Consider the following 13,965-nt stretch of genomic DNA (forward strand, 5'->3'; position numbering starts at 1 on the left):
GGCATCTCTAAGGAACATGAGTGCGGGAGCCCTCTAACTTCTTAGACATAAAAGCAGAGAAAGCCTCACTGTAGTGTAAAGCCTGTTGGTTAATAGTTTCCCAAATGCCTCTTTCATGAAGAGGAGAGTTAAATTTAGGCTTTAATCATTATGTTCTTGTAAATAGTTCGGCATATCAGTTGTTTATTAAGAACTCCATACTCATTCATCTAATTTTGGGGGAAATCACCAAAGTGATCTTGGTAATAACCTTTAAAAATAGATTCCATTGCCAGGAGCAAGTATGAGGATAAAGAGTGCTGTGATCAAAGCCTAGCCTATGGAATGTGGAGGAAGCTCACACCTGTGCATTTGACACTAGTTTTTAGTACAGTAATTCCCCCAACTGGTTAGTGAATACATGAGTGAGGCTTTGACATGGTTATGCTTATCTTTTTTAGAATAGTTTTTTTTTTAAATCTAAATACATTTCATTGTGTGTTCCTTAGCTAAATCAGATTTTTTTTTTACTTTGATTATAAACCTCTGAAAAAAAAGTAAGCATGAATTGACTGATAATGCCCAAAATATCCACCGACACTACCTTTTTTGAATGGAGAGCCAAATGAAACTTTGGCCATGTATATATTCACGTACAGGTTATTCACGCATTCATTTTTATAACATTGAGTATTGATGGATATTCTTAATGTGAACATTCATTTATGGATAAATGAAAAATGAAGTATCCATGGAGAATAAAACACTTCACTAAAATGTACTATGGCTATTTCCGTGTATTAGGCTATAACCTGTTCATTTTCATGAAGGCAATTTTAATTCTGGGATTTCTCAACTCTATCTGAGCATGATTGTATTTTAAAATACTTTAAAATGCTTAATATAAATAGCTTGGATGTTCTCATTGGTGTTCCATGAACTTGGCTTTAAATGTTGGCAATATTAAGAAGCGGAAATAAAATTGATGAAAATATGAAAGATGCTTTACTATATACATTCATTGTATATGTCATGGAAACAAGCACTTTGCTTTCAAAGCAAGTGGCATTTTGAGCAGTTTGATTTAAACATGTAGATCAGAAAGAGAGGTGTACAAATCTTGGTACTTCTAAAAATGAGAATAAAAAGGGGAAGATGCAGCTAGTCTCTTTTTACAAGAATTCGGGACAAACTTATTTTCAAAGGGAATGCAGTCTAATTCCTGATGGTCTCTTCCTCCAGGAAGTTTGACAATCTTGAAAAACAATTTTCGGGGGCTCCTGGGTGGCTCAGTCAGTTAAGCGTCAGACTTCAGCTCAGGTCATGCTCTCACAATTCCTGAGTTTTGAGACCCGCATTGGGCTCTGATCTGACAGCCTAGAGCCTGCTTTGGATTTTGTGTCTTCCTCTCTCTCTGCCCCTTGCCTGCTTGCACTCTGCCTCTCTCTCAAAAATAAATAAACATTAAAAAAAAGAAGAAGAAGAAGAAGAATGATCGATAGTACTCTCACATCAAGGGGCCCATAATTGTAAAATGTGAAATTGTATTCCAAGTCAATATTGTTGACTGTTACGGAGCCCTTGACAAGCCACTGTAAAGTCACAGACACCATTACCAAATCACCGTCAAAAGCATTCCAGATGGAGTTTTCAGACACAATTGACATGGTTCTAGTAAATACAAAGTCAGTTGTGCCTCTTTTGTGTTTGCATTTTAGAAGTGACATAACCTAATTCAAAATGTTTATGCAGCACTTTCTATTGACAAGGTCCTGATTTAGATACAATGGGGAAGGTATAAAGATGAACTACCAAGAAACATACATGAGAGGATTAGTTATATAATTTAAGAGGGGAGAGTAACTGGGAAACTTTCTAGAGATGGGAGCTTGCGAATTCACTATGTCAGTAGGTATGGGTAACTAGAGATCACACTCTCCAGTTGAGTAACCAACTCAATTAAAACTTATTTTCATTGAAAGTTAAGGTGCATACGTAGACAATTAAAGATGAGGCTACAAAGCTAGGTCGGGCCCTATGGTAAAGGGGCAAGAATACAAATCTCAGGAGGCTGCATGACATTCTAAATTCATGGAGAGTTCACAAAGATACCTAAGTACAAGAGACAGTATTAATACTGCAGAAGTTTCATCTTACCAGGGTCTGATGTTTGGAGTAGGAAAAGCCAAAGCCAGTTCTAAAGCAACTATAAAACATGAGGTGAGGGAGGATGAAGGTTAGTACTGCAGGGGTAGACATTCAGGGGAGGAGGGGGAAGATAGCCCCTAAGTAAGAAAGGACAAATGGAGACATGAAGCTGTAATTAACAGGCAACATTAACAGTGACACCGTGTGTGTGTGTGTGTGTGTGTGTGTGTGTGTGTGTGTGTGTATGTGAGGGGAGCAGGGGTCCTGTATTGAAGAGTACGGAATTGTATGTAAATAGATACTAAATCACTACAAGGATGCATTACAATCTTGTTTGCTGTTACTTTAAACATTTTAATCAAATGTCATTTTTTCCTATTGATCTATGTTTTTACCATATTAGGGATGAAGAACAAGAATAATCTCCTGAAGTACATATCACAAAGAAGGTCTACTAAGATTTATTACTATTGTTATTATTTAAATCTGTTTCTCATTAAAAGGGATTTCTCTTCAGATAATTTTCTCTTCTTTCTGAGGAAAAAAAATGTATTTGGACAAAGAATGGAGGAAAACGGGGAATAGAACTAGGCTGTTGTGGGACCAGACAAATCCAGGAAGTTGATTTGTATTCTCAATTTCTGAAATATTTGTCTCAAAATGAATAAATACATTTTTATTGTTGGACAATGACATGTACCTGGACCATGAATAGTTTGAATGTGAATAGTTAAGATAAGCCTGTGATAATTATAATGCAATTAAGCAGAAAGGACTAATTAACAGATTTACAGACATGGCTGACCTAAATGGAAATAGTTTGGATTTCAGTAAGTTCCTGTAATAACAGCTATTTGAATCCATTAAGTGTATGCAGTCACTCCATACAATAAAAGTTTTATGGCTTGTGGTTGTAATGGCTCCTGTTGTCTGTCTCTGCTTTATCATTTTGGGGAGCATTTTGTGAGTGTAAGGCAAAGTTATCTCAACTTTTCAAAGTATTGTGTGGTTTCATGATCCTAAGCGCAAAAAAAAAAGTCAGTAACTTGTAATAAAAAAAAGTTACTTTCTCTTAAAATGTGTTTTATAAAAATAGTTTTCATATAGATACATCCCTTTATTGTTTTATAGTATATAATCATGACTTTAGCAATGAAATTAATTTCTGATCAATGTTGTTTCATATTTTTCCAATTAGGAAATTAAATGTAAGGGTTTCCCTTTGATAGAGAGTTCTGAAAATGAATTGAACTTTAAAAAAGTAGATAAGGAGAGCTCGTATTTATGCATGCTTTTCACTGCAAAGGCTATGAATTTCTGGATTCTTCTAAACAACTTGTGACTTCACCCTAATATGAACTGCCTGATATGCTTCCCCAGGTGAGTCAGTGAGAGCAATATATATTGCATGGATTGATACCCAGGCCTTTCCAAATACCCCATGTTATGAAAATGTCTTAATGTTATTTGAGGAAATAGTGCAGGAAAATTAAAAGCCAGAAAATCAGCAAAGCGGGTATTTCCTGCTGCATCTTGCAGTCCTCTGTTCTCTGCCACCATGGTCCAGTACTTTTTTTTTTTTTTGAAGATTTTTTTTTATGAGTCTTCCTTCAGGGCCAATGTTGTTTCCATAAAATGCTGAAGAAGATGGAAGAGGATTTTTTTAAAGCTTCTTTTCTGTTATTTAAATTTTATTTTATTTTATTTTACTTTAAATATTAAATTTATTGTCAAATTGGTTTCCATACAACACCCGGTGCTCATCCCAACAGGTGCCCAAAGATGGAGGACGATTTAATGTTACCTGAGCACCTGCCATTGTCTGGAACTTCAAGCATTATATATTAATAATATAGTATTCACAGCGAAGAGCTCTATTTCATAGATGGGAAAAACAAGCTAAGAATATTAGATTCATACTGTAACCTGAAGTTAAATGCAGGGACCTTTATCTTTCAATTACATGGAACTACTCTGATGACAAAATGGTTGTTCATATTCCAACACTATAGCGGGTTTCCTTCTCCAAAGAGGAGTTTAGATCTAAAGCACAGCCGCTCACCTCTTCAAAGCACAGAAATACCCTATAATTTAGCAGGAGCATGATCTTCAGCAGCTTATTTGTTATTTCTAATGTAAACTTCATTTCGGCTGAAATGTTTGAAATATGTACTGAAAGTGTTCTGAAAAAGTCTCCGGCCATCCAGTCAACTATAATACAGAGTACTGACTTTTTAGAAAAGGAGTTGGCAGACGATGGTCACAGCACTGGTGATTTGAACACAGCCTTTCCCATCCGTGGACATATCGTCCACGGTTACATTTGCACTGTAATAGCAGAGGTAGGTAGCTGTAACAGAAACCAAGTGGCCCATATAGTGTAAATATTTTTCTCTGGCACTTTACAGAGAAGGTTGGCCAACTTGTATTTTTGAATAACTTTACTTGTGGCATTTAAAAAAGGACCACATTTTAAAAAAGGCCTTTTCTTAATTTTCTTTTTAATTTTAATTTTAAAGGAAAATAGTCTTGGCTGAAAAGAGTTTTATGGGAAATAAATGCAATTAATCGCCCTCCAGTGCACTTTAAAGTTTCAGCTCCTCTCAAAGAGACACTAATCGAAGCTATGTTCTCTTATTTAGAATTTGTAAAAAAAACATGTTGTAAATCTGTTTTATTAATGGAAATACATGCTTCCTCATAATTGTGTCAATGTTATTTGAAACAGATAAAGTAGATTAATCTAGAAAGAAGATTGCTGTTTCCGCTAAAATTGACACAAGATGCTTTAAGTAAAAGAAAAGTGATAAATGCAAATCGTAAAGTAATTTTAATATTTTCCCTCTTGAGACAACATGAAGTATGTTTCCTCATTAAAATTGTTTGTGTCAATATAAAATCTTGCTTTTAACATTTTTCACAGTATTAAAAATCTAAGCAGCCCTTTCTGAATAATTTCACTGGAATAAATATTTAATTTACTTTGCACATTACTCATGTACTTTCCCTCCACATTTCAGGATGTGCACTTCAATTATTAAAATTTACATTTCAAATAGTCACAAGGAGTAGTTTGTTAAAAAGTGCACATTCTGAATAAAATAGGAAAGCTTCTTTAAGATAATACTATAAGAAACTTTAAGATAATAAGAAACTTTAGTAACCTACTACATGTTGACATACTCAACATTTACCATAAACCAAATTCTTAATATTGTTTCAAGTACACCACTAAAGTTTTCTTATATTCATACTAAGATTGAGATTTTTAATGATTTTTTAGCTTCTAACCTTCAAATTATTGTGCCAACATTTCTTCATTCTGATTTGTCTTTTTAAATGATTACTCATAGTAAACATTTTGACAACCTCACTTTGCACTAATATGAATAATTAATATTAGCCTACTGCTTTACTGCACAAGCTTCTTTATATTAATGATCTCAGCTGACCATTAGCAAAGTCTATGGGATATGAGAGACCAATAGTAAGCACTCCATTTGGCAAACAAAACAACAGTGAACCAGACACTGTGGGAGATCTAGTCAATAACACACATCAAGTTCAAGCCTTTTTCTTATAAATTCTGTGTTACAATGTAAATTCCAAATTTTAAGAAATTTAAGAATATTTATTTTAAGAATAAATACAATATTTAAGAAATATTGTAAAAGAAATTGAAACATTTGTACAGCATGCATAATCTCACCCATCTTCTAACTCTGTCTCTGTCTAACTCTGTCTCTCTTTTTGTAAGAAAATGTATTTCTACCTCAGTGTTTTTGATGTGTTTTTTTCATTATGGTCCCAAAAAGAGAATAATGAGATATTGGAGTTGTGTCATGTGAGAAGGATTTAATAAAAGGATAATTTATGAAAGTATGGACAAGTATTAGAAAAGTTCCCAAGCATCTTCTAGAATCCTGAAACTCATTATAGAAGGAGGAGCTGGTGCTAAAGGACCAACGGTAGGGGAAAAGGCAGGAAGCTAGAAAGAAATATCTGTGGGCCAAAAGACATTTGACAGGCATTGTGACCTTCAGCTGAAGGACACTGACAACTCATGGCATCTTTGCTGGAGGGAACTTGTAGAATAAAAATCTCATGGCATCTCTTCCCTCTGATTTTCTGCTGGTGTTCATCATTGGCAAACCCTACTAGAAGCCAGGGGTCAAGGGCGATTTTGATATCATCCTTACAGGTCAGTTTTCTGGGATACAGAGCAGACAGCAGAAGGCTAGAGAGATTTAGAGGGAATATGGAAAATACCAAGAATAACGTTTGAGGACACAACTGGGAGATTCTGAATTGATTACAATTAATACACCTTATATATTAATATTAATAAATTAATATTTATTTTATCTCTACCTGGAAAATAACAGGTAGAGGCACCCCAGGCAATTCTGAGGTCTGTGCTTCGCACTGCAGGGTCAGCAGCCATGATTGGGCCAGGATGTCTTGGCAAGCTAGACTCATGCATCCAGGAAGCTTCTCTGTCTCTCTGGCTCCATTTTCTATGATATTGCCATGTAAAATTTTTGGCACATTGTTGCAGTAAATTTCTAAGTATACATCTGCTCTAAGAACCAAGGACTATTTTGCTAGATTTTTTAAATTTTCATTTGTTGCCCAAGTTCCAATAATAATGTCTTCTTTTTTTTTTTATTTTTTGTCTCCATTGTACATTTTTTTTTCTTGACAGTTTGAATGGAGAAAGAGAAGCTGGACTAAGAACAACTAGATCTGGATATTCCTACTTCCTCCTTTCTTGCTAGGATTACAATGAAGTGACATACTTTCTGACTTTGATAGTTGTTATAAAGCAGAAGAAAATAATATATGCTGAGCTTTTACTCTGTGCATAGAATTATTTACAAAAATTCAATCATGCATGAGTGTGCAAGTTTAAAATGTATTGACAGTATTGGCTGCTCTCACAATTGAATATTTGTGATTCAACATGAGCACACCATATAGTTCAATTCTAATGTAACCACTTTTGACAAATAATCAATATAGGAAATTGCAGGTGGCCTGTTGAATAACTATGGCGGGACTAAGAGCCATGTTTTTTTTATCATGACTTATGAGACAGAATGGCTTCTGAGAATAAAAAATGAGTGTGCAATAACAAATATCATGACAGTAAGAAAAGTAATTATAGTTAGCACATAATATTTACTTGGTATTATCCGAAGAACTTTCTTCATAATAACTAGCCTAATCCTTAAAACATCCTAAGAAGTAGCTAGTATTATTATCCCCAATTTACACAAAGGGAAGCTGAGGCACAGGGTGGTTGAGATACTTGCCCAAAGACACAGAGAAAATGAGTAGTACAAACAGGATTAAACCCAGGTGTCCCAGCCTGTTCTCTGTATCACACTACAAAACTGTCTCTCTAGGCAGCCAGGCTCCATATACCCCCCCGCCAAGCCCTAAAGTATTACTGTAAATGCATTTCTTCTGTAGTCACTGACATTGAAGGATAGAATCAGCAGGACATGCATGTCCAGAATGGGATTAAAAGCAGAAGATTTCATTAAGAGTCTGACAATCTTGAGAAACAAGATTATATGTATGGATCCATATAACTGGAGAGTCAAAGGCCACAGGTTAATTCTTGTAACATAAAACTACAAGGATGCAGGGGAAAGATTTCCAAATGAAATATATATATATACATATATATTTTTAAAATTATTTTATTGATTAAAATTACTTCCAGAATGATCCAGCAATGCTGTCTATGTCCAAAAAAATTGAAAGCAGGATCCCAAATGGATTATTTGCACACCCATGTTCATTGCAGCATTATTCACAATAACAGGTGGAAACAACACGATGACCATTGATAGAAAAATGGATAAAGAAAATGTAGTATATACATGCAATGGAATATTCTTAAGCTTTTAAAAAGGGGTAAATTATATGGCATGCTACACCATGGGGAAACTTGAGGACAATATGCCATGTAAAATAAACCAGTGACAAAAACACAAATACCGTAGATTCTATTACCATGAGGTATGTATGTATGGTGGTCAAATTCATAGAAACAGAAAATTGAGTGGTAGTTGTCATGAATGGGGGAAATTCAAAGTTGTTCAATAGGTATAAAATTTCAGTTTTGCAAACTGAAAAGTTCTAAAGATCTGTTGCAAAATAATGAAAATATAATTAACACAATTATACATTTAAAAATGGTTAAACTGATAAATTTTATATTCTGTGCTTTTACCACAATTAAATATATATCTGTTAGTAGATTGGTAGATGATAGATAGATGACAGATAGATGATAGAGAGATGATAGATAAATTAGATAGATAGAGATGATACATTAGTTTTAAAATCTTTTACAGAATGGATATAGATGGGTGGCATCTGGAATAGTCATTATATTTAGGAAAATTGAAACCCTTTTTGTATAGTATAAAAAGAAACAGCTTTTGAAATTATGTAGAATTGGAATAAAATTCTAGCCCTCTCTTATTTTGTGTGGCCATGGACAGATTCCTTACACTTATAAGCCTTGCCATTTTGTTTTAACTGATTTAAGAAAGATTACTTTTACAGAAACTTTTGGCATCTTTCAGATGCTCCAAAACTATTAATATCTTCCCTGATGATTATGTGAGGAGAAAGACTTATGAAAAGGAGGTTTCTCGAAATAATGACTTTCTGATCCAGGATGATAATAAGAAGCATCATTGTACCTCTGCTGAAAATGTGATGCCGATTCAGATGCCCAGTTTGTAGCCCAGCTCTATTAGCTACTGACCATAGGGCACTGGGAAAACTGCTTAACACTTCCAAGCCACCCTCATCTCAACTATAAAACATGGACAATAAATGCGGTGACTTTATAGGCTATGTGTAGACAAGGTGAAGTGAGTGCTAAAAAAGAATACTAACAGGTCCTTTCTTCCCCCAGCCTTTCTATTCTACAGAGTCAAAAGAAGAAAATAAATATTTGTCTCCTTATACTTTTTTATAATTTAAAGATGACCACGTGAGCCAATTCCCGGATTAGTTCCATTAATTTAAAAAGTATCTGAGTATTCTTTCTGGAAAACTCCTTTTTCTGTTAAAAATTATACTAGACTGGTGTGTGCATCCAGTCCTTAGATCTGTTAGCTTTTGGCCTTTCTTTCCTTCCTCCCTTGAATTCAGACACAAGACCTGGAGGTGTAAAAGTTGATGTTTGGGAAGAACAGGGATCATTGTACCACTTCTGTGTTGCCAAATAAGCCTTGGACTTCTTATTCCAGATTTCTTGTCTTTATGAGTTAAAAAAAATAATAAACCTCTATTTTTTAAGACACTGTACAGGCATATTGCAAGCAGTGAAAGAAACAAAGGAAATAAAGCACTTATCACAGTGACTTGCCTACAGCAAATTATTATTGAGAGACATATATGTCAAGTTGAATATACATCTCATGATGCTTCTATTTCATATTCTATGATGCAAAACACATGTTAGAAGAAGAATGCATTAATATCAATTTCCTTGTAAGTGATAATTCAATATTTTTATCACTTTATTAACTTTTGCCAATAAATACATGATCATAAGAGGCCAATTGTATTATGGGTTTCCTCAGTTTTTTACAGGGCTGGTGTCCAATATATTTTGATCGATTAGTTGAACAGTAAGAAAGGTAGACATTCAAGAATGTACGTGAACATATGGTAAGAACTTTCAAAGGGTTTGCAAAAATAATCATTTTTGGTAAGGACTTCATTTTGCATTAAAAATTTGCATGTGCATCTATCTGGTTTGGACCATTTTAATGAGTTTAAAATATCTCGGGGGGAGTAGAGTGTCTATACCATATGCTGAAGCCTTAGTTCATTGATTAGTTTATTGAGCCGTGCTGACTTCCTAGTATAAAGCTGATTCATTTGTGATTCATCATAGGAAAGTTAATAAGTTGAAATGCTTCTTTGACTGTTCAGAAAAATGTGTTTCCTAATGGTCTTTAAATGGTGTGGTTTTCAACCATGACCCACTCTCCTTAAACTATCAAGCTGAAAATTAAAATAACATTTAAAGTTAAGATGATACATTCAATGAAGTAATGATGTGACTGACTCTTTGCAAGTAGCATATAAAGCAAATCATACTTGCAGAATTCCATTATTTACTGAATCAATTGCACGGTGGATTGTGTTTTCCAGAAAGAGGTGTAACAACATTTACAATGCACATGCTCTTTTTACAATGTGATTTTGACCTTCCTCCAATTAAGAGGTAAGACTTATGTTATTTCTTTATAATCTGGAAAGGCTTGTAACTCTAGTGGAAGTAATGATGTGAGCATTCCAATGTTGCATTGTAAAAAGAATATAACTTTTACCTAGTTCTTTTGGGGTACTTGGTCCTACAACCTAGCTAGTCTGCTGTGAAGAAGCCCAAAATAGCCTACACAGAGAAATCACATGGAGAGATAATATGCAGGTGGTCTAGCCCTTAGTCCAGCTAAGGTCCCAGCTGATAGCATCAAATTACTAAACATGTGACTGAGATGTCAACAGATTAATTCCTGTCCTCAAGCATTGAATCGCCTCTAGCTATCCAATCTTCTTCCCTGAGGTTCCAGACATACTGGAATCAAGACAAATCATCTCCATTGTGCCATATCTGAATTCTTACTCTACAAAAACTGAGAGTATATTAACACGAATGTTTCATGCAGTAAGTTTTGAGGTATTTTAAGCAGTAATAGCAACTACTGAAACTTTTCTTCTTTAGAAATCATGTAGCTATGAGTGATAGAACCTAGGATTCTCACTATATTCTCTCTCCAATTATTCTGAATAATGTGAGCCTCACAAATTCAGGGATATGTATTTATCTTTTAATTTAAATACCCTCTAGGCCAGGTGGATTATCTAAATATACAATTTCTGAAACAACCTACCCAATACTGGTATTGGTAGATAGCGTAGCCACCCTAAAGCATATAGTCTAAGTAAGGCATTTAAATTAATATTTGCTTCAATATTCTGGGAAAACCTATGTATACTATACACACTACACACCTATTGTTTTTACCTTCAGATTTCTTTCTTTTTTTTTAAATTTCTTTTACATTTATTTATTTTTGAGAGACAGAGAGAGAGCATGAGCAGGGGAGGGGCAGAGAGAGAGGGAGACACAGAATCTGAAGCAGGCTCCAGGCTCCAAGCTGTCAGCACAGAGCCCAACGCGGGGCTGGAACCCACGAACCGGGAGATCATGACCTGAGCCTAAGTTGGACGCTTAACCGACTGAGCCACCCAGGCACTCCCAGATTTATTTCTTTATAGCTCTACTCATAAACACTATCTTCATTACGTCTCTTGAACTCCTAAATTGGCTCAAGACTCTGTTGTTACCCTTTCCACCCTTATTCATTACAATCTATTCTCCACACAGCAATTTGAGGATTGTTTGTTAATATAAATTCATTAGTTACTTATTTACTAGAAAGTCCTTTAATATATGGCCTTGCCAACAAGGCCAAACTAAACTATACAAGATTATTCAGTGCCATTTCAAAGATGCCAGGATATTCACAACTAAGAACTTTAAGTATAATTTATCATTTCTGTTTAGATCATTCTTTTTCTTACAGTTTGCTTTGTTGATCCTTTGTTATATTTTAGATCTAAGCTTAATTGTAATCTAAAGGAAGCATCCTCTGACTTTTCTATAAATGTGGAATCCCACCGTTATTTTCTGTTCTCTACATGACTGATCTGAGTCCATTTATTCACTTTATAGCACTTATTATAACCAGTAACTTTTATAAATTTATACACAAATATTGATTGATTAATTAATTGATTGTTTTCTGTGTTGTAAATTTCAGGAAGTCGGGGCCAAAATAGCTACCACATAAGAGGAAATCAATAACTATTATTGAAAAAATTATTGAAATAATGATTTAAACAGAGAAAAGCTGGAGTGTCTAGGTGGATCAGTCAGTTAAGTGTCTGACTCTTGATTTCAGCTCAGGTAATAATCCCACAATTGTGAGATTGAGGCCCATGTTAGGCTCCACACTGAGCATGGTATCTGCTTAAGATTCTCTCTCTCCCTCTCTGTCTCTCTCTCTTAAAATAAATAAATAAACAAACAAAAACAAAGAGAGAAAAACTATAATCATACTCCAAGTTGAATACAACAAATTTGTGAAAAATTAAGTATGGAATGCAAGATATAGTCAGTCAAGTAAATAGACAATATTTAATGTTATCATCATCAACTAGAATAAAAGAAAACAGATTGAATAAAAATTCAGACAAATAATATAGCATGTGCAAGAAAACTGGAAAAGAAAATAATAAAGACAGAAAATTATAAATTGATAAACATGACATGAATTTAATGGATTAACACAAGCAAGCAACTAAAAAGCAAAGATGAAAAATCATGGTTAAATAAGTGAGAATAAAGAAGATAATTCATGTAATCAGTATTGGAAATGTAAGGAAGATGAAACATCAAAGACTTGAGACATCTTAGAATACTTTGTACAATTACACAATAGTAACAAGACAACAAGAACTACCCAAGATTGACATGGAAATATTAACTATTGAAATAACAATGGGAATCAAGAATGAAAGGCACTAGAGCCAGAGAAATGTAACAAGGAACTATTTTACATTTAAAGGAAAAGATTAGAAATATTTTTTTAAATTTCTCAATTAAACTTTCCCAGAAAATTTATTTAAAATCTGAGAAAGGAAAAAGAGGAACTGGTAAAACTATAGCCCTGTTGCCTAAGTGTTAGTAATACACTTTATATAAAATTCTAGCCAGTAAAATTCAGCAATCATAATTCCACGACTGACAGAAAATGCTGGCTACATATCACTAAGATCTTCTGAAATGATAATCCAAGAGGGTTGTGATCACCAATATCTCACAGAAATCGTGAAGACATAGCTAAAATATATTATGATACATTCCTTATGCATTTCTATTATAGATGTGTATGTGTGTGGGTCTGTATATATATATACATATATAATATGTACATATATACATATATAATATGTATATATATATATATGTATATATATATATATATATATATATATATATATATATATATATATACATACCTTATTTCACTTAATTTCTGCAGTTTCCCAATGAAGGGAAATTAAGTAGTGCAGGTTTTGGTACTAGCATTTTCTGTTCATATCATGTTGTTGGTAAATGGCAGAGTACGACTTGAAGTTCGATTAGCCTGACTAATTACAGTGTGTGTGTGTGTGTGTGCGTGTGTGTGTTTCCTTCCTTCACAGTTTGATATAGAGAAAAATGAAAGAAATGTCGTTACCTCTATAAAAAGCAAAATAAATTAACAATCAAATCACAGAAACATTAGGAACAGTGGCTCTCAATGTGAAATATTATAAACATCATGGATTTTTTCCCCAGATGGTATTGTTTTAGAATAATATTTCCAGCTTGCTGAAGTACCACAAACATATTCTCATCTCAAAAGTACATTAATAAGTAATAAAAGCAAAGTGAAAGTAATAAAGTAAAGCCAAATTGCCCTCAGGATTGATGAGAGCACCTATTAATGAAATAAGACTTTTAAGTGCCATAAAAATAACAAGTAACAAACTTAAACTTTTCTAGTAAATTGTAAAAAATGGAAATAATCAGGCTGTTTGCGATAATCATTAAGTGCTTGAGGAATATTGCTATTGTTTTAATGCCTATTTAAATTGATTGGAATCTCAATGTGATTTCTTTGGCAATGGATTTCAGTGTTCACAAACCATCCATAACAAAGAAAAAAACCATGGACTCAGCTTTCC

This window comes from Panthera leo, chromosome B1, assembly GCF_018350215.1.
Source record: "Panthera leo isolate Ple1 chromosome B1, P.leo_Ple1_pat1.1, whole genome shotgun sequence".
Classification (NCBI taxonomy): Eukaryota; Metazoa; Chordata; class Mammalia; order Carnivora; family Felidae; genus Panthera; species Panthera leo.